General features: G+C 45.0%; 1 non-coding gene across 1 annotated transcript; it reads right to left on the reverse strand.

Moving 5' to 3' along the window:
• Positions 1–21,981: 21,981 nt before the first annotated feature.
• On the reverse strand, positions 21,982–22,063 carry trnal-uaa (transfer RNA leucine (anticodon UAA)). The gene has a single exon. It is a non-coding gene; the product is annotated as a tRNA-Leu (tRNA).
• Positions 22,064–26,201: the final 4,138 nt, after the last annotated feature.

Consider the following 26,201-nt stretch of genomic DNA (forward strand, 5'->3'; position numbering starts at 1 on the left):
ACGCTGCTCCAGCTCCTTTATTTTCTATAATACAGGAGGAAGCGGTGACGCTGCTCCAGCTCCTTTATTTTCTATAATACAGGAGGAAACGGTGACGCTGCTCCGGCTCCTTTATTTTCTATAATACAGGAGGAAGCAGTGACGCTGCTCCAGCTCCTTTATTTTCTATAATACAGGAGGAAGCAGTGACGCTGCTCCAGCTCCTTTATTTTCTATAATACAGGAGGAAGCAGAGACGCTGCTCCAGCTCCTTTATTTTCTATAATACAGGAGGAAGCGGTGACGCTGCTCCAGCTCCTTTATTTTCTATAATACTGGAGGAAGCAGTGACGCTGCTCCAGCTCCTTTATTGTCTATAATACAGGAGGAAGCAGTGACGCTGCTCCAGCTCCTTTATTTTCTATAATACAGGAGGAAGCGGTGACGCTGCTCCGGCTCCTTTATTTTCTATAATACAGGAGGAAGCGGTGACGCTGCTCCAGCTCCATTATTTTCTATAATACAGGAGGAAGCAGTGACGCTGCTCCAGCTCCTTTGTTTTCTATAATACAGGATGAAGCAGAGACGCTGCTCCAGCTCCTTTATTTTCTATAATTCATGAGGAAGCAGTGACTCTGATCCAGCTCCTTTATTTTCTGTAATACAGGAGGAAGCAGTGACGCTGCTCCAGCTCCTTTATTTTCAATAATACAGGGGGAAGCGCTGACGCTGCTCCAGCTCCATTATTTTCTATAATACAGGAGGAAGCAGTGCCGCTGCTCCAGCTCCTTTATTTTCTATAATACAGGTGGAAGCAGTGACGCTGCTCCGGCTCCTTTGTTTTCTATAATACAGGATGAAGCAGAGACGCTGCTCCAGCTCCTTTATTTTCTATAATTCATGAGGAAGCAGTGACTCTGATCCAGCTCCTTTATTTCTATAATACAGAAGGAAGCAGAGATGCTGCTCCAGCTCCTTTATTTTCTATAATACAGGAGGAAGCAGTGACGCTGCTCCAGCTCCTTTATTTTCTATAATACAGGAGGAAGCAGTGATGCTGCTCCAGCTCCTTTATTTTCTATAATACAGGAGGAAGCAGTGACGCAGCTCCAGCTCCTTTATTTTCTATAATACAGGAGGAAGCAGTGATGCTGCTCCAGCTCCTTTATTTTCTATAATACAGGAGGAAGCAGTGACGCAGCTCCAGCTCCTTTATTTTCTATAATACAGGAGGAAGCAGTGACACTGCTCCAGCTCCTTTATTTTCTATAATACAGGAGGAAGCAGAGACGCTGCTCCAGCTCCTTTATTTTCTATAATACAGGAGGAAGCAGTGACGCTGCTCCAGCTCCTTTATTTTCTATAATACAGGAGGAAGCAGTGACGCTGCTCCAGCTCCTTTAATTTCTATAATACAGGAGGAAGTAGTGACGCTGCACCGGCTCCTTTATTTTCTATAATACAGGAGGAAGCAGTGACGCTGCTCCAGCTCCTTTATTTTCTATAATACAGGAGGAAGCAGTGACGCTGCTCCAACTCCTTTATTTTGTATAATACAGGAGGAAGCAGTGACGCTGCTCCAGCTCCTTTATTTTCTGTAATACAGGAGGAAGCAGTGACTCTGCTCCAGCTCCTTTATTTTCTATACTACAGGAGGAAGCAGTGCCGCTGCTCCAGCTCCTTTATTTTCTATAATACAGGAGGAAGCAGTGACGCTGCTCCAGCTCCTTTATTTTCTATAATACAGGATGAAGCAGAGACGCTGCTCCAGTTCCTTTATTTTGTATAATACAGGAGGAAGCAGTGACGCTGCTCCAGCTCCTTTATTTTCTATAATACAGGAGGAAGCAATGACGCTGCTCCAGCTCCTTTATTTTCTATAATACAGGAGGAAGCAGTGACTCTGCTCCAGCTCCTTTATTTTCTATAATACAGGAGGAAGCAGTGCCGCTGCTCCAGCTCCTTTATTTTCTATAATACAGGAGGAAGCAGTGCCGCTGCTCCAGCTCCTTTATTTTCTATAATACAGGAGGAAGCAGTGACGCTGCTCCGGCTCCTTTGTTTTCTATAATACAGGATGAAGCAGAGACCCTGCTCCAGTTCCTTTATTTTGTATAATATGGAGGAAGCAGTGACGCTGCTCCAGCTCCTTTATTTTCTATAATACAGGAGGAAGCAGTGACGCTGCTCCAGCTCCTTTATTTTCTATAATACAGGAGGAAGCAGTGACGCTGCTCCAGCTCCTTTATTTTCTATAATACAGGAGGAAGCAGTGACGCTGCTACAGCTCCTTTATTTTCTATAATACAGGAGGAAGCAGTGACGCTGCTCCAGCTCCTTTATTTTCTATAATACAGGAGGAAGCAGTGACGCTGCTCCAGCTTCTTTATTTTCTATAATACAGGAGGTAGCAGTGACGCTTCTCCAGCTCCTTTATTTTCTATAATACAAGAGGAAGCAGTGACGCTGCTCCAGCTCCTTTAATTTCTATAATACAGGAGGAAGCAGTGACTATGCTCCAGCTCCATTATTTTCTATAATACAAGAGGAAGCAGTGACTCTGCTCCAGCTCCTTTATTTTATATAGTACAGGAGGAAGCAGTGACGCTGCTCCAGCTCCATTATTTTCTATAATACAGGAGGTAGCAGTGACGCTGCTCCAGCTCCTTTATTTTCTATAATACAGGAGGAAGCGGTGACGCTGCACCAGCTCCTTTATTTTCTATAAGACAGGAGGAAGCAGTGACGCTGCTCCAGCTCCTTTATTTTCTGTAATACAGGGGGAAGCAGTGACGCTGCTCCAGCTCCTTTATTTTCAATAATACAGGAGGAAGCAGTGACGCTGCTCCAGCTCCTTTATTTTCTTTAATACAGGAGGAAGCAGTGACGCTGCTCCAGCTCCTTTATTTTCTTTAATACAGGAGGAAGCAGTGACGCTGCTCCAGCTCCTTTATTTTCAATAATACAGGGGGAATCGGTGACGCTGCTCCAGCTCCTTTATTTTCTATAATACAGGAGGAAGCAGTGACGTTGCTCCAGCTCCTTTATTTTCTATAATACAGGAGGAAGCAGTGACGCTGCTCCAGCTCCTTTATTTTCTATAATACATGAGGAAGCAGTGACGCTGCTCCAGCTCCTTTATTTTCTATAATACAGGAGGAAGCAGTGACGCTGCTCCAGCTCCTTTATTTTCTTTAATACAGGAGGAAGCATTGACGCTGCTCCAGCTCCTTTATTTTCTAGAATACAGGAGGAAGCAGTGACGCTGCTCCAGCTCCTTTATTTTCTATAATACAGGAGGAAGCAGTGACCCTGCTCCTGCTCCTTTATTTTCTATAATACAGGAGGAAGCAGTGACGCTGCTCCAGCTCCTTTATTTTCTATAATACAGGAGGAAGTAGTGACGCTGCTCCAGCGCCTTTATATTCTATAATACAGGAGCAAGCAGTGACGCTGCTCCAGCTCCTTTATTTTCTATAATACAGGAGGAAGCAGTGACGCTGCTCCAGCTCCTTTATTTTCTATCATACATTAGGAAGCAGTAACGCTGCTCCAGCTCCTTTATTTTCTATAATACAGGAGGAAGCAGTGACGCTGCTCCAGCTCCTTTATTTTCTATAGTACAGGAGGAAGCAGTGACACTGCTCCATCTCCTTTATTTTCTATAATACAGGAGGTAGCAGAGACGCTGCTCCAGCTCCTTTATTTTCTATAATACAGGAGGAAGCAGTGACGCTGCTCCAGCTCCTTTATTTTCTATAATACAGGAGGTAGCAGAGACGCTGCTGCAGCTCCTTTATTTTCTATAATACAGGAGGAAGCAGGGACGCTGCTCCGGCTCCTTTATTTTCTATAATACAGGAGGAAGCAGTGACCCTGCACCAGCTCCTTTATTTTCTATAATACAGGAGGAAGCAGTGACGCTGCTCCAGTTCCTTTATTTTCTATAATACATGAGGAAGCAGAGACGCGGCTCCAGCTCCTTTATTTTCTATAATGCAGGATGAAGCAGTGACGCTGCTCCAGCTCCTTTATTTTCTATAATACAGGAGGAAGCAGTTACGCTGCTCCAGTTCCTTTATTTTCGATAATACAGTAGGAAGCAGTGACGCTGCTCCAGCTCCTTTATTTTCTATAATACAGGAGGAAGCAGTGACGCTGCTCCAGCTCCTTTATTTTCTATATATCAGGAGGAAGCAGTTACGCTGCTCCAGCTCCTTTATTTTCTATAATACAGGAGGAAGCAGTGACGCTGCTCCAGCTCCTTTATTTTCTATAATACAGGAGGAAGCAGTGACGCTGCTCCAGCTCCTTTATTTTCTATAATACAGGAGGTAGCAGTGACGCTTCTCCAGCTCCTTTATTTTCTATAATACAAGAGGAAGCAGTGACGCTGCTCCAGCTCCTTTAATTTCTATAATACAGGAGGAAGCAGTGACTATGCTCCAGCTCCATTATTTTCTATAATACAAGAGGAAGCAGTGACACTGCTCCAGCTCCTTTATTTTATATAATACAGGAGGAAGCAGTGACGCTGCTCCAGCTCCATTATTTTCTATAATATTGGAGGAAGCAGTGACGCTGCTCCACCTCCTTTATTTTCCATAATACAGGAGGAAGCAGTGACTCTGCTGCTGCTCCTTTATTTTCTATAACACAGGAGGAAGCAGTGACGCTGCTCCAGCTTCTTTATTTTCTATAACACGGGAGGAAGCAGAGACGCTGCTCCAGCTCTTGTATTTTCTATAATACAGGAGGAAGCAGTGACGCTGCTCCAGCTCCTTTATTTTCGATTATACAGGAGGAAGTGTGACGCTGCTCCAGCTCCTTTATTTTCTATAATACATGAGGAAGCAGAGACGCGGCTCCAGCTCCTTTATTTTCTTTAGTACAGGAGGAAGCAGTGACACTGCTCCATCTCCTTTATTTTCTATAATACAGGAGGTAGCAGAGACGCTGCTCCAGCTCCTTTATTTTCTATAATACAGGAGGAAGCAGTGACGCTGCTCCAGCTCCTTTATTTTCTATAATACAGGAGGTAGCAGAGACGCCGCTGCAGCTCCTTTATTTTCTATAATACAGGAGGAAGCAGTGACCCTGCACCAGCTCCTTTATTTTCTATAATACAGGAGGAAGCAGTGACGCTGCTCCAGCTCCTTTATTTTCTATAATACAGGAGGAAGCAGTGACGCTGCTCCAGCTCCTTTATTTTCTATAATACAGGAGGAAGCATTGACGCTGCTCCAGCTCCTTTATTTTCTATAATACAGGAGGAAGCAGTGACGCTGCTCCAGCTCCTTTATTTTCTATAATACAGGAGGAAGCAGTGACGCTGCTCCAGCTCCTTTATTTTCTTTAATACAGGAGGAAGCAGTGACGCTGCTCCAGCTCCTTTATTTTCTATAATACAGGAGGAAGCAGTGACGCTGCTCCAGCTCCTTTATTTTCTATAATACAGGAGGAAGCAGTGACGCTGCTCCAGCTCCTTTATTTTCTATAATACAGGAGGAAGCAGTGACACTGCTCCAGCTCCTTTATTTTCTATAATACAGGAGGAAGCAGAGACGCTGCTCCAGCTCCTTTATTTTCTATAATACAGGAGGAAGCAGAGACGCTGCTCCAGCTCCTTTATTTTCTATAATACAGGAGGAAGCAGTGACGCTGCTCCAGCTCCTTTATTTTCTATAATACAAGAGGAAGCCGAGACGCTGCTCCAGCTCCTTTATTTTCTATATTTCCGGAGGGAGCAGTGACGCTGCTCCAGCTCCTTTATTTTCTATAATACAGGAGGAAGCAGAGACGCTGCTCCAGCTCCTTTATTTTCTGTAATACAGGAGTAAGCAGTGACGCTGCTCCAGCTCCTTTATTTTCTATAATACAGGAGGAAGCAGTGACGCTGCTCCAGCTCCTTTATTTTCTATAATACATGAGGAAGCAGAGACGCTGCTCCAGTTCCTTTATTTTCTATAATACAGGAGGAAGCAGTGACGCTGCTCCAGCTCCTTTATTTTCTGTAATACAGGAGGAAGCAGAGACGCTGCTCCAGCTCCTTTATTTGGTGGAAACATTAAATAGGTTTGTTTCCATGCTGTACATCTCTATGTCTGTATTTAAAAGGCATCTGGATGCAATGTAGTAAGGTCGGGTTTGGAGGGGTAAGGAACAAATGTTGGCTCATATAGCTAATTAATTCCGGTTATCTGGTCAGCAGGGACGAGCTGGAATGGAGGGTCTGTTTCTGTGCTCGGCACCTCCGTAATCCTGATGAAGACCTTTACCCGAAACGTCGATTTTCTTGCTCCTCGGATGCTGCCTGACCTGAAGTGCTTTTCCAGCACCACTCTGATCTAATCTCTGAAATGCACTTCTCATTCAGGCGACTTCTCCTGCCTACCGAAGGTACACAAAGACAACACACCAGGATGTCCCATCACCTTAGGCAATGGGACCCGATGTGAGAACCTCACTGCCGATGTCATATACATCTTGAAAGCCATGAGGCAGGGTACCCCCAGCTTCTGCCACGACAGAACATTGGGACACAGGCAGATTTCAACCTCACACACTCAAGGCTCAATCTGAGCTGAGGGGGCACCTATTGTTAAAGATTTACCTGAGAATGTAGCTATTTTTACATACGGTTTACATATGAAAGAACAAAATCTAACATGGTATTTCTAAAAGTATACAGACTGAACAGACAATACACTTTATTTTTAAATATTTCATTTCAGTGGCATCACCCTGTAATCTTTTACTATACATTCTGTGTGGTATGATGTTATGCTCCACAACCACCTGATGAAGGAACAGCGCTATTAAAGCTGGTACTATCAAATAAACCTGTTGGACTATAACCTGATGTTGTGTGATTATTTAATTTTGTCCACCCCAGTCCAACACCGGCACCTCCAAATCTTTACTCCATATTGTTTACACTAACTCACACCCTGTTCAGGTCAGTTTAGCACAATGACCCTGTTCCTCTTTTTGTGAGGTTCCCTGTGTATATTAAAAGAGTTAATGGGCCCCGAGAGGATGAATACATTCTCTTTATCCTGTCAGTTTAAACAGTTGAACATATCAGTTTGAAGCCAATGGAAGAGGAGATTGTCTTTTTCTATACAATTTCAGTGCAGAACGTTCAACCATAAACTGTCTTTGCAAAAGTCGGGGTGGAATGCAATTCTCACTGAGCAACATTAATACAGAAAACACAATTCCGAGTTCCTGTTATCAATTGGTGAAGAAACTGGGATGTGAAAACCACTTGTGGTGTGGTGCCGTGCCTCAGTTTGTGAACTTACCCACACCATAAACAGCCCACCAAGATTTCACATCGTAGTGGTGCCTGTGTATTTTACCAAATGCATGGTTGTTTCAAAATCTCCCAAGTCAGTGTTGCTCATCAGTCAACCATGCGTCCTGTTTGAGTGTCAGCCTGTTTTGGTGACCCTGATCTGCTCCCTGGTTTAGTTCCTCCAGGGGATATTGTTTCTTCCGAACTATTACTTCAATCTGGAGTTTCCTTCCTGTGTTTGACAAGAACTTCTGCTTCTACTCCTCCTTTATTACGCCCCGTTCATTTCCAGTTTGTTGGGAATAACGAGGTGAGCCAGGAGACATGGCAGACTCGCCGGTGAATGTTGCAGTAATGGCGCAGACACCAAGAGCTGTTCACCCTAATTCTCTGCTGTCAACATTCATTCATTCCACACCAACAGGAAATACTTCATTGCTCTCCTATCGTTGTGGTTTGCACTGTGATTGCGGTTTCTTTTCTTGTGGATTATGAAGTCTATTTAGAACTCGAAAGGATCATAATATTTGGAGGAAGGAATGACTCCTCACCTCAGGAATAAGAGCCAGACACATTATTCGGAGAATGTGAGCCCAATCCCACACATGCTACCGAGGGGGCAGAAAGCCTGTTAGCTGGTCCACTCTCAATTTGTCTCCGAATGTCAGACTTTTCAAAGATCAGAAATGGGAAATGAGGAATATGGGGCAGACCGAGAGTCCGAGAATGTGAAAGAGGGTTAGGTACATTCACAGAGAAAGAAAGAAATATGGAGACGCATATTGAGGGAGAAACTGAAAGGACCAATTCTCCAATCGACATGGCTGCTGACTGACAGAAACAAATAGGAATAAAAAGGTAACTATTAAGCACAGCCTTTCACCAGGTAGTCGAAATGAAATGGAAACATGGACATCGGGGAAAACAGTATTCACAAGGTGAACAATCAGTAAAAATAATTATCGTCACTGTTTCCCATCGGATGTCCCACTCCGTGAAGCAATGTCTTTCAATGCCCAAGGAAACATATTTGCCCTCAGGTACCTGCTTCAGGGTCACCTGCGCCTCTGCTGGAAGTTGCCATCATTTTATTCAGTCACTCCGCGATTTTTTGATTCACTCCAGTGAAATATCTTTTCATACCTTGCGTCATGGCCTCTTCCAGTCAAGAAGCAGAACCAGTCCAGTGAGAAACCTCTGTTGATTTGAATCCCGGGATGGAGAATCAGACGAGATGAACAGCGCCTTTTATTGGTGGAACCCCTTCACTGCAATCTCACGCCTCAAAACGGGTCTCTGCCCGCGACAACCTGTTCTGTAAATTCCTGCATTACACCGACTGACCAACATCAGATTCCCACAGCTCCACTTTCTTTACTGTGAAACCAAGGCGACAATATGAAGCGTTTGCAAAATTGAAGAGAGAAACTTTGTTGCCGAAGGTGGTTATGAAGGGATGGACAGGCACAAGGGTGTGTACAATTCAGGTCGCTTTGGATACTGTCAGCATTACCATGGGCCCGTGCTGAGGAGTCAAAGTTTGTATCGTCCAGACATGGATACAGTTCCCATTCAGAGAATGAAGGTTTAATTCTCTTCATGTGAATTGTCTGAATGAAAACCCATTCCCCGTTCGACACCGAAGACAGACCGGGATCCCTCCAGAATCAGCCCAGTGATTGCTTGAACCACGTAGAAGGACAATGACAGCGGACAGATACGATAGTGACCCCTTCAAATCTCCCTCCAATCATCTCACCTTCCTGAGTTGGGAATATGTTGGTGTTCCTTCAGTGTCTCTGGGTGTAAATCCAGGAAATCCCGCGCTTGCAGCATAATGGCTGTACCTCCGTGTGAAGGAGTTCAATGGTTTACAAAAGCAACTCATCTCCTCCATCTCTGGGGGATTTAGGGATGGACAGCGAGTCCTATTCCATTGAGTGATATCTTTATCCCAGTAATACGTTTCTAACAGTGGTAGGTTCCAATTGGACACCTGCAGGAGATCGGTAGTAAGTTGGGAAGTGGAGCAGGGAAGTGAAATTGACGTGAATGACAATGAGGACCGGGAGGGATGAGGCAGGAAGTGAGTCTGGATCTGGTGGTGCAAGGCTCAGTGTCGCTGCTAATGGGTCAGCCTTTACTGCAAACTGTTTACATTGGCTCAAACACCATTCCTGGGCAATTCATGGCAATGACACTGTTCCTCGTCGTGTGAGATTACCACTGTGTGTATTAAAGCCGTCAATACATCCCAAGAGAATGAACAACCTCCCATTTGTCCTGTCAGGTTAAACAAATGAAAAAAATCTGTTTGAAGCCAATGTAAGAGAAGATTGCCCATTTATGTGCCATTGCATTGAATAATGTTCAATCGTGAAATGTCTGGTTTTGCAAAGCAGGGTTTGATTGTAAATCACACTGAGTAATATTGATACAGAAATGTATTTCCGAGTTACTGTGGTCATGTGGTTAAGGAACTGCACATATGGCCGTCCCTTAGTTATTTCAAACCCCTCCTTGGGAAGCAGCTGACCATCGGGTCCAATCACAGCTGCGCCCGCTTGTTGTATTGAAGGCCCGTAGGTTCACCTTTTATTAAGTGTCGTGTTACTGATGAAGGGACTCAGCATCCTGTTTGAGTTCGAGCCTGTTATGGTTTGGCAAACCCACTCCTTTTTCCTGGTTTAGTTCCAGCAGTGTATGTTGTCCTTCCTAACCAATACACCAACCTGGAGTTTCTTGCCACTGTTCCAAAAGCACTCCTTCTTCTCCTCCACTTTTATTCACCCTCCTTCATTCCAAGTTTGGTGGGAATAACGAGGTGAGGCAGGAGACACTGCAGAAAGGCCGTGGGATGTTGTGGTTATGGCACAGAAACCACGAGTGGATCACCCTCATTCTCTGCTGTCGCCATTCATTCATTTTACAGCATCAGTTATGCTTCCATGTTCTCCTTTGTTGTAGTTTTTTTTCGATTGGATAAGGAATGCAACTTTAATTTCGAAAGGGTTACAATATTTTGAGGAAGAAATGCCCCTTGTATCACATCCAAGTGGCAGACGTATTATCCGTAGAATGTGAGCCAAATTTTACAGATTCCTGCCAGGTTCCAGAAAACCTCTCAGCAGCTCCATTCTCAAACTATCCCTGAACGTCAGGCTTTTCATAGAGTAGGAATGGGAAATGAGGGATATTGGCAAATAAAGGGTCAAAGAATATGATAAAGGGTGAGGTAGATACACAGAGATAAAGACAGAAAATTAGAGACTCATCTTGAGGGAGACCCTGAAAGAATCAGATCTCGGGTCGACATGGCTGCTAACTTGCAAAAAAACAAATAGATTTTGATAACTATCCTAATTCGAGCGATAAAACTGACCACTATCCCGGAATTGTGGTCTAGAAATGAAGAACTAATCTGGGTCTGTCGTTGTGAATCATTGTCTCTGTTTCTCCCCACAGATGTTGCCAGGACTATTCAGTTTGCACGTCAATTCTTGTTTTTGGTTCAGATTTCCAACATCTGCATCTCTTGGTTTTCTGTTAAACCTTAAAACGGTTGGCACAAAACCGATGTCCTGCCAGCTTTGGAAAAGTGGTTAGAAATATTCTTCCCACGATGTGTGTGCAGAACAAAGCACGCATTCCTTGACCGGGAATAGAACCCGTGTCACGGCGGTGAGATCGCCAAATGCTGGTTACTAAACTACAAGGGAAGGCAGAAGGCGCCCTTACATTTATTCAGAATGAAAACACTTTTGCCTTTTCATTTCTGATCAGTCTTGCTGCAGATGAGGTCCTCCTTGCCTTCGAGCTTTCACAGAGTGGGAAGAGACCGTTCGGCCCATCGTACATTGTAACTCATCGGACATCCATGTATTCCAGTCCTAGTTTCTAGTTTGGGCTCAAAATGTTATGTGTCCTGATGTTTCAAGAGCAAATATCAATGCGATTCTCACTGTGAATTTAAACGACACGACAATGGGACTGAGGTCTGACATGGTCACACTGTGTTGGAACCACCTTGAGGACCTGAACCTCATTTTTACCCACAGAGGGAGACACACAGAAACATATCCCGGGAGGAACAGATGTCTCAGGATCATACCAGCTCCTTGTGCTTCACTTCCTCTCTCTGCTCCACACAACAGCTTCTCTGACAAAGGCAGCTTTAGGTGGAACACTCGCCAGTTTGACAGGCAATGAGAGATGTTGAGCTGAACTGGAATTTAAAATGGACAATCGACCGAAATGCAAGTTTTAAATTCGAAACCACACTGATCCAAACCATTCAGATCCTCAGAACCTGACAAAACAGGACCAGCCATACACCTGTCTGACATTGAGCTGTAATGGACCCAAAAACAACATTCCATTTGAATACACACTGATCCAATCCCTACAGCTCGGAAGAACCGAAGGAAATAGCAACTGACAACATGCAATTGGCTGAACTAACACATTACCCCCGAGACATGTAGGATGTAAACCTCCTATCGTCTGATTCAAAGTCAGATGTTTGATCTATTGCTTCACTAGCAGGATGCACACACACACGCTGGACACCTTTCCATATGTGATGTAAACATGGAGATCTGGGAAACAACATTCGTAAGGTGATCAACCAGCAAAGATAATCCACTTTGTGTAACAGGGCCTTTCAATGGCAAAGCAAATGCATTTGTCCTCAGGTACCTGCTTCTGTGTCGCCTGTTCTTCTGCTGGACGTCTCCAGCATTTTATTCACAGTCACTGCGCTGTCTTATGATGCACTCCACTGAAATGTACTTTCATAGTTGGATTTAGTGTCACTTCCAGTAAAGATCCTGAACAAATTCAGCGAGAAACCTCTGGCCATTTCCAACATGGAATTTGAAATCAGACGATTTGAACGAAGGCTTTATTGGGGCCGCCCCATCACCGCAGATCAACGCCTCAAAACGAGCCGCTGTTAGTATCAAACTGTTCTGTACCTTTCTGCAGGAAATCAGGTTAGCACAGCTCCACTTTCTTCACATTGAAACCAGGGCGGCAATATGAATTGTTTGGAAACTTAGAGAGAGAAACATTGCTGCTGAAGAAGATGATGACGTGAAGATCATACACAGAGTCTGGACAGATCAGGTCACAAGTGTTACTGTCAGCTTCAGTAGGGTCACTGGTTCGGAGTCTGAGTTTGTAATGCCCAGACCGGGATACAATTCCCAGTCAGGAAATGAAGATTTATTTCTCTTCTTGTGAATTATCTTATTGAAAACTAACTCCTGCTTCCTCACAGAACACAGACCCAGACCAACCAAGTGATTGTTTGCATCTGCCTAGAAGGACAATAGCAACAGATACACGAGAGAACTGTAACCACAAATCACCCATCTCGGACCTCGCCTTTCTGAGTTGGAAATATCTCGCTGCTCCGACAGTGCTTTTGGGTCTAGATACTGGAACACCCTCCCTAACAGTATCATGGCTGTACCTTGAGATCTTCCAGGGTTCTGTAAAGTAAATCAACATCTCAATCTCTTGATTAAATAGGGATGGACACTAATTCCTATCCCATTGAATGGCGTCCTACGCCACGAATGAGTTTCGAACAGGGTGGTTAGATTCCCTATCGCATGGAGACAGGCCCTTCGGCCCAACACTGTCACTCCAGAGAGTAACCCACCCAGACACCTTTCCTTCTTGGTAATGCACCAAACACTTTTGGCAATTGTGTTTCGTAGGTCTACTCTCAAATTATCTCCGAATGTTAGAGTTTTCAAAGAGCAGAAATGGAAAATAAGGGATATTGATAGACAGAGAGTGGGAGAATGTGGAAGAGAGTGAGGTGGATACACAGAGGAAATGATAAACGAGTAGAGACGCATATTGAGGGAGAGCCTGAAAATAGAAACTCTCCATTTAAAATGGGTGCTCGCTGACAGAAAGGGGAATAAAAAAGAACAATTGAAGGCCAGCGTTTCACCAGCTCAAGGCAACGGAATCAGCATTACACCCGGAAAGGTCGGTTGACATTCAGAAAGCTGACATTTCTCGGCTAATATAATATTCTGATAAATATGCTGATTTGCTAAGTAAAACTGACAATTACTCTAGCATTAAAACAATAAAATGCATAACTATCCTGGTTCTGTCGATCTGAAACATTAAACCTGTTTCTCTCCACAGAGTCTGCCGAGTTTCTCTGTCAATTTCCGTTTCTAATTCAGGTTTCCAGCATTCTCAGTGCTTTGTTTAAAGTTACTCTGTATTAAGTATGGGACAACACTTGATCAATTGTCAGCTCCATACTTCATTCCCTGCTTCGGGAAGGCTGACCCCACGATTAATGGGACGAGGAAAACTCCACTTGCTGCAACAGTGAGAAAACTGAATCCTCACCAGGAGGCGAACAGGGAAAGCAAAAAGAAAAGGCACTGTGTGTTTTCATCATGAAACCGCTTTTGTCTTTTCATCTGTGATCATTTTAGCTGCAGATTAGTTTCTCCCTTTCTTCCGATTTTACAGCGTGAAAAAGACCTTTCGGCCCATCTGCAGTGCGGGTCATTGGACTTCCATCTATTCTAGTCCCAGTTCCCATAAACCTGCGTTTCTGATGTTACCAGGGCGAACCTAAATGGGATTCTCCCTGTGATCTTAAATGACCCAACAATTGGACTGAAGTTGGACATGGACACATTATGTTGTAACACCGCCGAGGAACTCAACCTCATATTTACCCACAGATGGAAACAAACATAGGGCTCAGGATTAATCCTGTTCCATATGCTTCCCATCCGCCAGTTTCTCCGACCAGCTCACCGCAGCTGGTCAAAGAGGTCTGCAGCACAGGAACTGCCCTTCGGCCCATCAAGTCTGCACCAGTCGAAGACTGGCCCCTGACTGTTTTCATCACGTTTTCCAACGGTTGGCTTGTAGCTTCAACAAAGTTGGGATGGAATTGTTCAATCATAGTGTCTCAACTTTCTCTGGGGATTTCTGTGTGTTGTACCCTGAAAGGCAGAAGGTTGCACATTGCCCCCATTCCCACCCTGTCTGAAATGTCTTTATTTTCCCTTCTCCTGTGTTTTGTTTGTGAAAGATGAAGACAGGGTGTAATCTCCCTTTTTAATTGTTGACATTACTGAATCGTAACCGGTAGGATTCCAGGCTGTGAGGGTAAAGCCCAATGAATTTCAAGTCCATTGCCTTAAACACGCATCGACGATTCCAGAACCACACTGTCCTCTTCATTTTCCAGGTGTCTCTCATTGTGGAGCTGAGGAAGAGTGAATCATTATCGGGTTGGTTTGAATCCAATCACTTCACAGTTTGTAAAAGCGTTAAATGTTGGTGCATATTGGGTCTGGTTGTATCATCCTGATAGATGGAACGGACATTCATTTAAAACCAGGAACAGGAATTGCAAGAGAAACTCAGCAGATCTTACAGCATCTATGCAGAGAAAATCAGAGACAACATTTCAAAACTTCATCAGAACTCGGTAATCTCCCACAGGTCCTGCCAAACCCGTTAGATTCGACAGCAGCTTCTGTTTTTGCTTCAGATTCCAAGAATCCACAGTTCTTTACATGAACCATTAAAGCAATGCAGAAACTTCTTTGTGGATCCTCACACGAAAGGGTTCCATTTGGAGAACATTTTCCAGACCCCACTCGACACACGAAACTGTGCAGCATCCAAAACAGATGCAGCAAGAACAACCATCGCTGTCGCCCTGGGGGCTCTTGAACCGGGAACCTTTCATTGAACAGTTGAATGCGCTGAAACTTCTAACCTAACACCTTGCACGATCCTCTAAAGCAGGCTGTGACTGACTTCCCACTTCAGTCTGCCCTTCCCAGAACGCCAACTGTCCTCTATCAGTTTTACTTTGCCAGATTTTCGACTGGGACATTCATTATGGCGACATGGGAACAGTCTGATCCCACCCACTACAGACACACCCATGTCACTGGGAACCAGCTCTCCTCCAACCGGGACCATCTCCCTTCGAGCCTCCCAGTGTCTTGTGTGGTCCCGAGTTATTTCATTGATCTAGAGTCCAGATGAGATTTGTATTCCTCATGTACAGGAACGAGAATTCTTTCAATGTCTCCGATCAGTTCATGTGGTGTCCTCTTGAAGAAGGGGAAGGTGTCTTGACTGTTTCTGCTCAGCCCGACAGTTCGCCCTTCTTCATTCTCCTCTGATTCCATTTCCCAAAGAGTTCCCGAAGATTCACAAAGCTGGAAACTGTGTTATACGGGATGCGCCTTTAACATTTGTGCGTCTGCCAAGTGACAATATTTTCCCAAAATCTCTTCACCATCCTCTGTCTTACACGGTGTCCAGGGATGAGAAGTCCCGTTTTGTGGAGAGATTCCCGAGGCTGGTGAGTTTCTCTTTGGAGTAAAGATGGTTAACCAGCAATTTCCTGCGGCTGTTTATAATGATGGGAGTGGGAACCGTGGGCATGGGCACTTTGACGGGCAGGAGCAAGTGTTGCCCCTGACCAGAGGCAGTGAACAGAGGGACTGGGATTAAAGGAATCTAATAAAAAGCAGCACTTCTGGGCAGTACATTCAGAGAATATTGCAGGAACTCGATGGGTCTAGCAGTATCTGTGAAAAGGGAAACAGAAATAACGGTTGGAGTGTGGTATATTTCTGATTAAGAACTCGAGCAGCCTATGTCTAATCAAATAACTGGCCTGACTTGCTGACATGGGATTTCTGAAGGTTGAGCGAGAATGTGCCCTATAGGATGTTGTTCAAGATCCAATCGACAGGATTCGACCCTGCATGGGGAAACGTCAATGAATTACTAATCCATCGCCTTAATCACTCTGCCCCAAATGCCCTTGCTTACACGTGGCTTAATATTTCTTCTAGAATGGAGTGTTGTAACCGGAAACACCAGTATTTGGCTTGTCCTGTCCGCAGCATGACCCCAGTATTCACTGTCACCCTCTCTTGGTTCAGAACGGAGGAGGATGCTGGGAGATCAAGTTGAATGACACCCACATTGCTGAGAGGTAAAGTGGATGGGAAGGATCCATTTTCATGTGCAGAGAGCTTCATAAACACAGCAGTGAACCGAGTGTCCTTGTGTTTGACTAGCACTTACACCGCCAGCTGAATTACAGCCATTGAAGTGCTCTTGAAGAAGACTCTCCATTGGCAAATCTAATGTGCAAAATCAGCTCTAATTGGTAAATCAGATGTGAAAACATGTTTTTTTTTCAAATGTTCACAGCTGGCAGTAGAGAGTGTAGATCTACCTTCAGGGGTTCATTCTGCTCGGATTTACACCCAGGATAATGTGGGGCTAGAGGGCCTCATCACAGCGGAAGGGGTCAAACATTGAAGACTCTGATGGGGAGGATATTCTCTCTATGAGAGGGGAGCAAATCAGTGGAATTCTTTCCAACTGAGGTCCCTCAAGTCTGAGATAGACAGACATTTAATCAATTCACCATCAAGGGCCAGGGAGATAAGGCTGAGAGGGGGAGTTGAGGATTAAACAAATCAGCCCGTGATCTCATTGAAAACTCGCCGACTTGATAGTCGAAAATGCTTCCAACTGCTCTAATATCTTTGCTGTCAGTTGGAAGATGCTAAATCCCACTGTAAACGAAGGAAAGCACAAAGTTAGGAAGAGATGACTGCAGTCAACGGAGTCACAATTATTTATTGTTAGGAAAATCAAACTGTCAATTTGCCAGATTTCTTTGCTAACGTGGGCGGTAGAGTTGATCAAGGGAGCTGGTGATTTGAGTGTTCTTGGATATGAAAAAAATAAAGGTCAGTGACATTTGTTTTCTGGCAAAACACATGGCCTTTCCTGATGCTCACAATGAAAGAGATGGTTTCCATGAAAAGACAGAGACTAAGTCACCTGTAAAGTAATCGATGGCTAAGATATGACTCGCGATGTTCTATGGGACATATGTGATTTATTGATTATTGTTCTCCAAACTTCCTTTACAATGGAACCGGGAGTGGGAGCAGGGAAATTAAACCCAACCATAATTATTGCCATCTTTTATCACTCACACATTATTTATTTCTTGTCCGTTTTATTTCACATTGTGGGTACTGCGAGTGGGCTTGTAAACTGCATCTGCTGGTGAGTTCTTTCCTCACTGTTCCTCATCTCTTCCAAAACACATTCTGCATCCTGATCTCCTGAATGAAGGTAATCTCTAACCATTGTACAAGTGTCACCAAAATCTCTGCATTTTACACGCCTCTGTATGTCATCTCCCAATATTAATTGACACTTTACTGTGTTGAAATTGTGCATAATATGAGAAAAACAAAAAAGAGACTGGTGTACCTGGGTTTCCAACGCACGTTATTGCAGCTAAACCGCAGATGACTGCCCACAATCCGATCACGGAAACACACCCGGATCCATCAGGTCACACAGAATAAGTTCAGCACTAGAGGACATGTCAGGATCAGCACCAGAAACACAACAGAAATATTTCTGTGCGCTGCTATGTTGGATGTATTTCTCAATGAGCAATCGAGAGTGACATGTGTTCCATCAGGAGTGACGTCACACCCGGAAGTAACCAGTGTCACAGACGGTCATGTGATCCAAGTTCCAAGCCCCGGAATCCGAGACACTCAGTTCCCTGTGGATAGCTCCAAGGAACAGCCGTCCGTGGAGTTTATGGGTTAGTTGTACTTTATGAATGCAGCTCGCTAGGTGTTGGCCTGTTTCTCCGATATAGTGTTTCATGCAGTCGCTGCGTGGAATCTACACAACCACGTTTGTACATGATGGGTATTGGGTGTTGTGTTCTGGGGAGTTTTGTCTGAGTGAGGCTGTCGGTTTGTGTGCTGTTGTAACCCAGTGTGTTCAGAGGAGTCTGACTGTCAGTTCCCAGCAATCTATTTTAATAACGGGGAGTATCCTTTTCAAATTGCCTGGTGACATATCTTCGTTGCGAATTTCGTGTGCCAGATATCTGGGAATGAAATCGTGGGGATATCCATTCTTGGCAAAGAAATTGTGTGACAGTCCCGAATTGTCACGGACCAGCTGTCCCGAGCAGCAATCCGTCCAGACGGCAAGGTTTGGTGAGAACAGCACAATAGTAATAGGACAGGGCAAACAGAAGGCAGCCAGAGAATTTCTAGAAGCAGGGCACTCATCCGCGGATTCCAGCAATAAACAGATTCATCTGGACCCAGTCTGTAACCCCAAAAACAGGAAGGAGCGGGAATGAAACCAAATCAATTCCAACTACCACAGGACAGCAGCGCTTCACAACAGACTTTGCAGCCCTGAGGATGGCACCCAGAAATGTGAGGAAAATGCTGCAAACCATCTTCCCAGCTCCGCCAAACATTCCAACACCAACTCCAGGAGGTACACGGGCTCCACATCTTTCTGCTCCAAAACGCTCCGGTTTTCTACAGCAGAGTATTGTACCCTGAACCCCCGGGAACAAGGTGAGGATGCCAACCCGTACACGGCCAGGAACGGCAGTGAGAGCGATGGTAACAGCTGCCATTGTCGTATGGACAGCCACAAACACTCCCTTTGAAAAGAACTTTGTCCATATGAAAGTCTGTACAGCAGTATAACCCGGGGACCAAACAGACTGTGCTGGGGATTTATATTCCAGACAATTTACGGTGGGCAGCGTTTTCCCTGAAAGTGAGTGGAGATTGATATTTCATTGCTGATGTGAAACCAGATCCTACACTGAATCTGCTCGCCGGTTTTTGTTGCTGTGGTGAAACGGTGGGCAATCACGGTGTGAAACGTTGTTCTAGCTCTCTGGTTTCCTTCATTCCTGTCCTGGTCAGGGAGGCTGGGGATTGGTCCTCTCCATCAGATGGAGGGACCAGCGCATTGTTGACCCAATTTAATCAAGAATGGAATTGGTCATCTTCACTTCTCATGGTTCATTGTTGTTCTGTTTTGTTGGATGTTACTTGAGCACTTTCTGGGACTTGACAATGCATTACAGCTGCAGTATGTTTGGAAGCACGGTTTGGAATCGTCTCGCTGACATTTGTGTGAGCAGTACATGACATAGACGACTCGCACTCCCTCAAAGTCAGCATGCCAGTGTGTCTGGCAATGGGTCCGCCTTTTCTGTTTTGCTTCTGTTCCACGCTAAGAGCTGTCAGTTTTTGGATTCGCTGGAGTGCTGAGGGGGTAACAAAATTTGCGTGGTATTTTTCTTCAGGCCAAACTCCACCTCCAGGAAAAATAGCCAAACGCACTGAGTAACAAACAGCACGCATTTTTTAGCGAATGGTCTATTCAAGCTGGTGTCAGCTTCTGGAGCGTCTCAGAGTTGCCAAGCACGGAAACAGACCCTGCTATCTAACTTGCCACTGCTAAACAGATAACCGAAATTAATCTAACCAATATTTGCAAAAAATTGTCCCCTAATCTCTCCGAACCCTTTGAAATGTTGTGAGCGCACCAGTCTCTGCCCCTAAATATGTCAATTCATTCTGTACACACGGAAATGTCTGTGTTCAAAACAAGTGTCCTTCACATCCCCTTTAAATGTTACTGTTCTCACATTAAACCAATGTTATCTCGATTTGAACTCATGTGCCTTGTGAAAAATTACTCCCTGACTGTATTCTCTGTCTGTCTGCCTCATGTCTTTATAAAATTCTGTCAGGCCATTCCTCAGCCCTGAAGCTCCAGGGAAAACTGTCGAAGCCAATTCAGCTTCGTGCTAATGTCCAAACAGTGCAAACCTTGCAAACCCTTTCAAATAGTTTCGAAATTGCACCACAATCGTTACTGAATGCGCGATTTGTTCGTGACTGAAATGAAGCGATGCTGAAACACGAGTAATGAGAATTTTGACAATCGCTTCCTGTTAGGCAGCGTGGCCGAGTGATCTGCGGCTTTAGATTTGCACTTCTGTCTCGATCGAGTCGCGGGTTCTAGATTCACCGCTGTTTTGCTGCAGGCACATGAACATTGCAGGCCCTGCCACGTTTTAGTTTTTGTGTTTGCAGCTGCTCAGGCCTCTGATCCAGACTGACTCTGAAAACAGTGTGAGCCCTTGCAGTCGAAGCCTCCTCAACCACTCTGCTTTCGGATATATGCGTAGCCAGTTTCTGTGTCTCAAATAGTCAGTACGTTTGTCTGGAAGTTTGGTGTTTCGAGCCAGCCCTTCGTACCGAGCTTCAATTATTCCAGTTCAAGCATTGAGACCAACCATGTCCCGACACTGCAACCACGAGAACTCATCCGAGTCTGCAGCTGGATGTGGCCCCAATCTCTCCAAGGTCCCGCTGCCAACTGAAAGCGGCTACTGCAGCTTCAATAAGCGGCTTCTTGCTCAGCTCTGGGACACAGCACATGGAAAATCCTTCCCCAGGAACGGCTCTTCCCGTGTGAAAGGGACAACCATTCCACATTAAATTGGACACGGCTTCAGAGGATTGTTCCTGTACTTGGAACGTTTCATAAACAAAACTCCTGTCTCGCAAATAAGAAGTGGGAAAAGTTGTTGGCAGGAAGAATAGAGAAAGTGTTGACTGTGAGGACTCTGTCTCGTCAGCAGGTGGGATTCCTTACACTCCAAACAGGAATGATTGGGTTTCCTTAGGGAATTTCCCAATTGATTGGGAAATTGATTGGGAAATCAATTGATTGATTGATTTCCCAAGCGACATAAAGATGAGGATAAAAATATGCAAATATTTATATTGAGTCTTAAATCCAGAGACAAGTGCTAAATAGATAATAATGTTCTGAAGGAATAATAGCTGAGAAATGGAAAATGTAAATGATGACATTTGTGATTGGGAGGAATGAACTGGATCCTTGTAAATTGCAATGCCGGGTGAAATATGCTCAGTATGAAATGACACACTCATCAATCGTGAGCCAGGCCCAGTTACTTTAGTCCGAGAGCATGAGATGCTTAATCTCAGGGCCGTAGGTTCAAGCCTCCCGATGGGCCCTTTCCCTCCTTTAAAGAAATCCAGCTCTCTGCTCCCCTTGCAGTATTGTAACCCAGTGTAGGGGTTGGTTTGGACACGTCGATCCGACTGTGTTTGATCACACCTCGGTTTCTGAGTGAAAGCTGTCTCCACTTGCCCATAAGATGGAATCCCATCTGCTGACGAGACAGAGTCCTCACAGTCAACACTCTCTCTATTCTTCCTGCCAACAACTTTTCCCCCTTCTTATTTGCGAGACAGGAGTTTTGTTTATGAAACGTTCCAAGAACAGGAACAATCCTCTGAAGCCGTGTCCAATATAAAGTGGAATGGTTGTCCCTTTCACACGGGAAGAGCCGTTCCTGGGGAAGGATTTTCCAGGTGTTGTGTCCCAGGGCTGAGCAGGAAGCCGCTGATTGAAGCTGCAGTCGCCGCTTTCAGTTGGCAGCGGGGCCTTGGAGAGATTGGGGCCACATCCAGCTGCAGGCTCGGGTGGGTTCTCGTGTCGGGACATGGTTGGTCTCAATGCTTGAACTGAAATAATTGAGGGTCGGTGCTAAAGGCGGGCTCGAACCACCAAACTTCCAGCCAAATGCACTGACTATTTGAGATATGCAGATATCCGAAAGCAGAGGGGTTGAGGAGGGCACGACAGCAAGGACTCACACTGTTTTCAGACTCAGTCGGAATGAGTTGACCTGAGCAGCGGCAAACACAACAACGAAGACGCAGAGTTACGGCTCTCTTCAACTGCCTGTAGCATAACAACCGCGATTTTGGTAGCGGTGGGATTCGAACCCACGACTCGATAGAGACTGGAGCTTAAATCCAGCGCGTTAGACCACTCGGCCACACTACCACAGAGGCGCAGTGTGCCAAAATCTCATTACTAGCGTTTCAGCGTCGATTCACTTCAGGCACGAACAGATCACGCATTCAGTAACGAACGTGGTGCAATTTCGAAAGTATTTGAAAGGGTTTCCAAGGTTTGCACTGTTTGGACAATAGCACGAAGCTGAATTGTCTTCGACAGTTTTCCCTGGAACTTCAGGGCTGAGGAATGGCCTTACAGAATTTTAAAGTCATGAGGCAGACGGACAGGGAAAAGAGTCAGGGAGTAATTTTTCACAAGGCACATGAGTTCAAAGCGAGATTACATTGGTTTAATATGAGAACAGTAACATTTAAAGGGGATGTGAGGGACACTTGTTTTGAACACAGACATTTCCGTGTGTACAGAATGAATTGCCATATTTAGTGTCAGAGACTGGTGCGCTCACAACATTTCAAAGGCAGCTGAAAGGGTTCGGAGAGATAAGGGACAAATTTTTGCAAATATTGGTTAGATTAATTTCGGTTATCTGTTTAGCAGTGGCAGGTTAGATAGCAGGGTCTGTTTCCGTGCTTGGCAACTCTGAGACGCTCCAGAAGCTGACACCAGCTTGAATTGACCATTTACTAAAAAACGCGTGGTGTTTGTTACTCAGCGTGTTGGGCTATTTTTCCTGGAGGGTGGAGTTTGGCCTGAAGAAAAATACCACACAAATTGTGTTACCCCCTCAGCACTCCAGCGAATCCAAAAACTGACAGCTCTTAGCGTGGAACAGAAGCAAAACAGAAAAGGCGGACCCATTGCCAGACACACTGGCATGCTGACTTTGAGGGAGTGCGAGTCGTCTATGTCATGTACTGCTCACACAAATGGCAGCGAGACAATTCCAAACCGTGGTTTCCAAACAGACTGGAGCTTTAATGCATTGTCAAGTCCCAGAAAGTGCTCAAGTAACATCCAACAAAACAGAACAACAATGAACCATGAGAAGTGAAGATGACCAATTCCATTCTTGATTCAATTGGGTCAACAATGCGCTGGTCCCTCCATCTGATGGAGAGGACCAATCCCCAGCCTCCCTGACTAGGACAGGAATGAAGGAATCCAGAGAGCGATAACAACGTTTCACACCGTGATTGTCCACCGTTTCACCACAGCAACACAAACCGGCGAGCAGATTCAGTGTAGGATCTGGTTTCACATCATCAATGAAATATCAATCCCCACTCACTTTCAGGGAAAACGGTGCACACCGTAAATTGTCTGGAATATGAATCCCCAGCGCAGTCTGTTTGGTCCCCGGGTTATACTGCTGCACAGACTTTCATATGGACAAAGTCCTTTTCAAAGGGAGTGTTTGTGGCTGTCCATACGACAATGGCAGCTGTTACCCTCACTCTCACTGCCGTTCCTGGCCGTGTACGGGTTGGTATCCTCACCTTGGTCCTGGGGGTTCAGGGTACAATACTCTGCTGGAGAATACCGGAGTGTTTTGGAGCAGAAAGATGTGGAGCCCGTGTGCCTCCTGGAGTTGGTGTTGGAATGTTTGGCGGAGCTGGGAAGATGGTTTGCAGCATTTTCCTCACATTTCTGGGTGCCATCCTCAGGGCTGCAAAGTCTGTTGTGAAGCGCTGCTGTCCTGGGGCAGTTGGAATTGATTTGGTTTCATTCCCGCTGCTTCCGGTTTTTGGGGTTACAGACTGGGTCCAGAAGAATCTGTTTATTGATGGAATCCGCGGATGAGTGCCCTGCTTCGAGAAATTCTCTGTCTGCCTTCTGTTTGCCCTGTCCTATTACTATTGTGCTGTTCTCACCAAACCTTGCCGTCTGGACGGATTGCTACTCGGGACAGCTGGTCCGTGACAATTCGGGACTGTCACACAATTTCTTTGCCGAGAATGGATATCCCCATGATTTCATTCCCAGATATCTGGCACACGAAATTCATAACGAAGATATGTCACCAGGCAATTTGAAAAGGATACTCCCCTTTATTAAAATAAATTGCTGGGAACTGACAGTCAGACTCCTCTGAACACACTGGGTTACAACAGACACATAAACCGACAGCCTTGCTCAGACAAAACTCCCCAGAACACAACACCCAATACCCATCACGTACAAACGTGGTTGTGTAGATTCCACGCAGCGACTGCATGAAACATTATATCGGAGAAACAGGCCGACAACTAGCGAGCTGCATTCATAAAGTTCAACGAACCCATAAACTCCACGGACGGCTGTTCCTTGGAGCTATCCACAGGGAACTGAGTGTCTCGGATACCGGGACTTGGAACTTGGATCACATGACCGTCTGTGACACTGGTTACTTCCGGGTGTGACGTCACTCCTCATGGAACACATGTAACTCCCGATTGCTCATTGAGAAATCCATCCACCATAGCAGCGCACAGAAATATTTCTGTTGTGTTTCTGGTGCTGATCCTGACATGTCCTCTAGTGCTGAGCTTATTCTGTGTTACCTGATGGATCGGTGTGTGTTTCCATGATCGGATTGTGGTCAGTCATCTGCGGTTTAGCTGCAATAACGTGCGTTGGAAACCCAGGTCCGCCAGTCTCTATTTTGTTTTTCTCAAATTATGCAGAAATGCAGCACAGTAAAGTGTCAATTAATATTGGGAGATGACATACAGAGTCGTGTAAAATGCCGAGGTTTTAGTGACACTTGTACAATGGTTAGAGATTACCTTCATTCAGGAGATAAGAATGCAGAATGTGTTTTGGAAGAGATTAGGAAGAGTGAGGAAAGAACTCACCAGCAGATGCAGTTTACAAGCCCACTCGCAGTAACCACAATGTGAAATAAAATGTACAAGAAATAAACACTGTGTGTGAGTGATAAAAGATAGCAAAAAACATGCGTGGGTTTAATTCCCCGCTCCCACTCCCGGTTCCATTGCAAAGGAAGTTTGGAGAACAATAATCAATAAATCACATATGTCCCATAGAACATCGCGAGTCATATCTTGGCCATTGATTACTTTACAGGTGACTTAGTCTCTGTCTTTTCATGGAAACCATCTCTTTCATTGTGAGCATCAGAAAAGGCCATGTATTTTGCCAGAAAACAAATGTCACTGACCTTTATTTGTTTCATATCTAAGAACACTCAAATCAACAGCTCCCTTGATCAACTCTACCGCCCACTTTAGCAAAGAAATCTGGTAAATTGACAGTTTGATTTTCCTAGCAATAAATAATTGTGACTCCGTTTGCCTGCAGTCATCTCTTCCTAACTTTGTGATTTCCTTCGTTTACAGTGGGGTTTAGCATCTTCCAAGTGACAGCAAAGATATTAGAGCAGTTGGAAGCATTTTTTGCCGATCAAGTCGGCGAGTTTTCAATGAGATCACGGGCTGATTTGTTTAATCCTCAACTCCCCCTCTCAGCCTTATCTCCCTGGCCCTTGATGGTGAATTGACTAAATGTCTGTCTATCTCAGCCTTGAAAATACCGAGCCCTGACGGCCCTCAGTTGGAAAGAATTCCACTGATTTGCTCCCCTCTCATAGAGAGAATATCCTCCCCATCAGAGTCTTCAATGTTTGACCCCTTCCGCTGTGATGAGACCCTCTAGTCCCACATTATCCTGGATGTAAATCAGAGCAGAATGAACCCCTGAAGGTAGATCTACACTCTCTACTGCCAGCTGTGAGCATTTGAAAACATTTCATATTTTGACATCTGATTAACCAATTAGAGCTGATTTTACACATTAGATTGGCCAATGGAGAGTCTTCTTCAAGAGCACTTCAATGGCTGTAATTCAGCTGGCGGTGTAAGTGCTAGTCAAACACAAGGACACTCGGTGCACTGCTGTGTTTATGAAGCTCTCTGTACATGAAAATGGATCCTTCCCATCCCCTTTACCTCTCATCAATGTGGGTGTCATTCAACTTGATCTCCCAGCATCCTCCTCCGTTCTGAACCAAGAGAGGGTGACAGCGAATACTGGGGTCATGCTGCGGACAGGACAAGTCAAATACTGGTGTTTCAGGTTACAACTCTCCATTCTAGGAGAAATATTAAGGCACTTGTACGCAAAGGTATTCGGGGCAGAGAGATTAAGGCGATGGGTTATTAATTCATTGATGTGTCCCCACGCAGGGTCAAATCCTGCCGACTCCATCTTGAACAACTTCCTG

Source organism: Chiloscyllium punctatum, unplaced genomic scaffold (assembly GCF_047496795.1).
Source record: "Chiloscyllium punctatum isolate Juve2018m unplaced genomic scaffold, sChiPun1.3 scaffold_110, whole genome shotgun sequence".
In the NCBI taxonomy this organism is placed as follows: domain Eukaryota; kingdom Metazoa; phylum Chordata; class Chondrichthyes; order Orectolobiformes; family Hemiscylliidae; genus Chiloscyllium; species Chiloscyllium punctatum.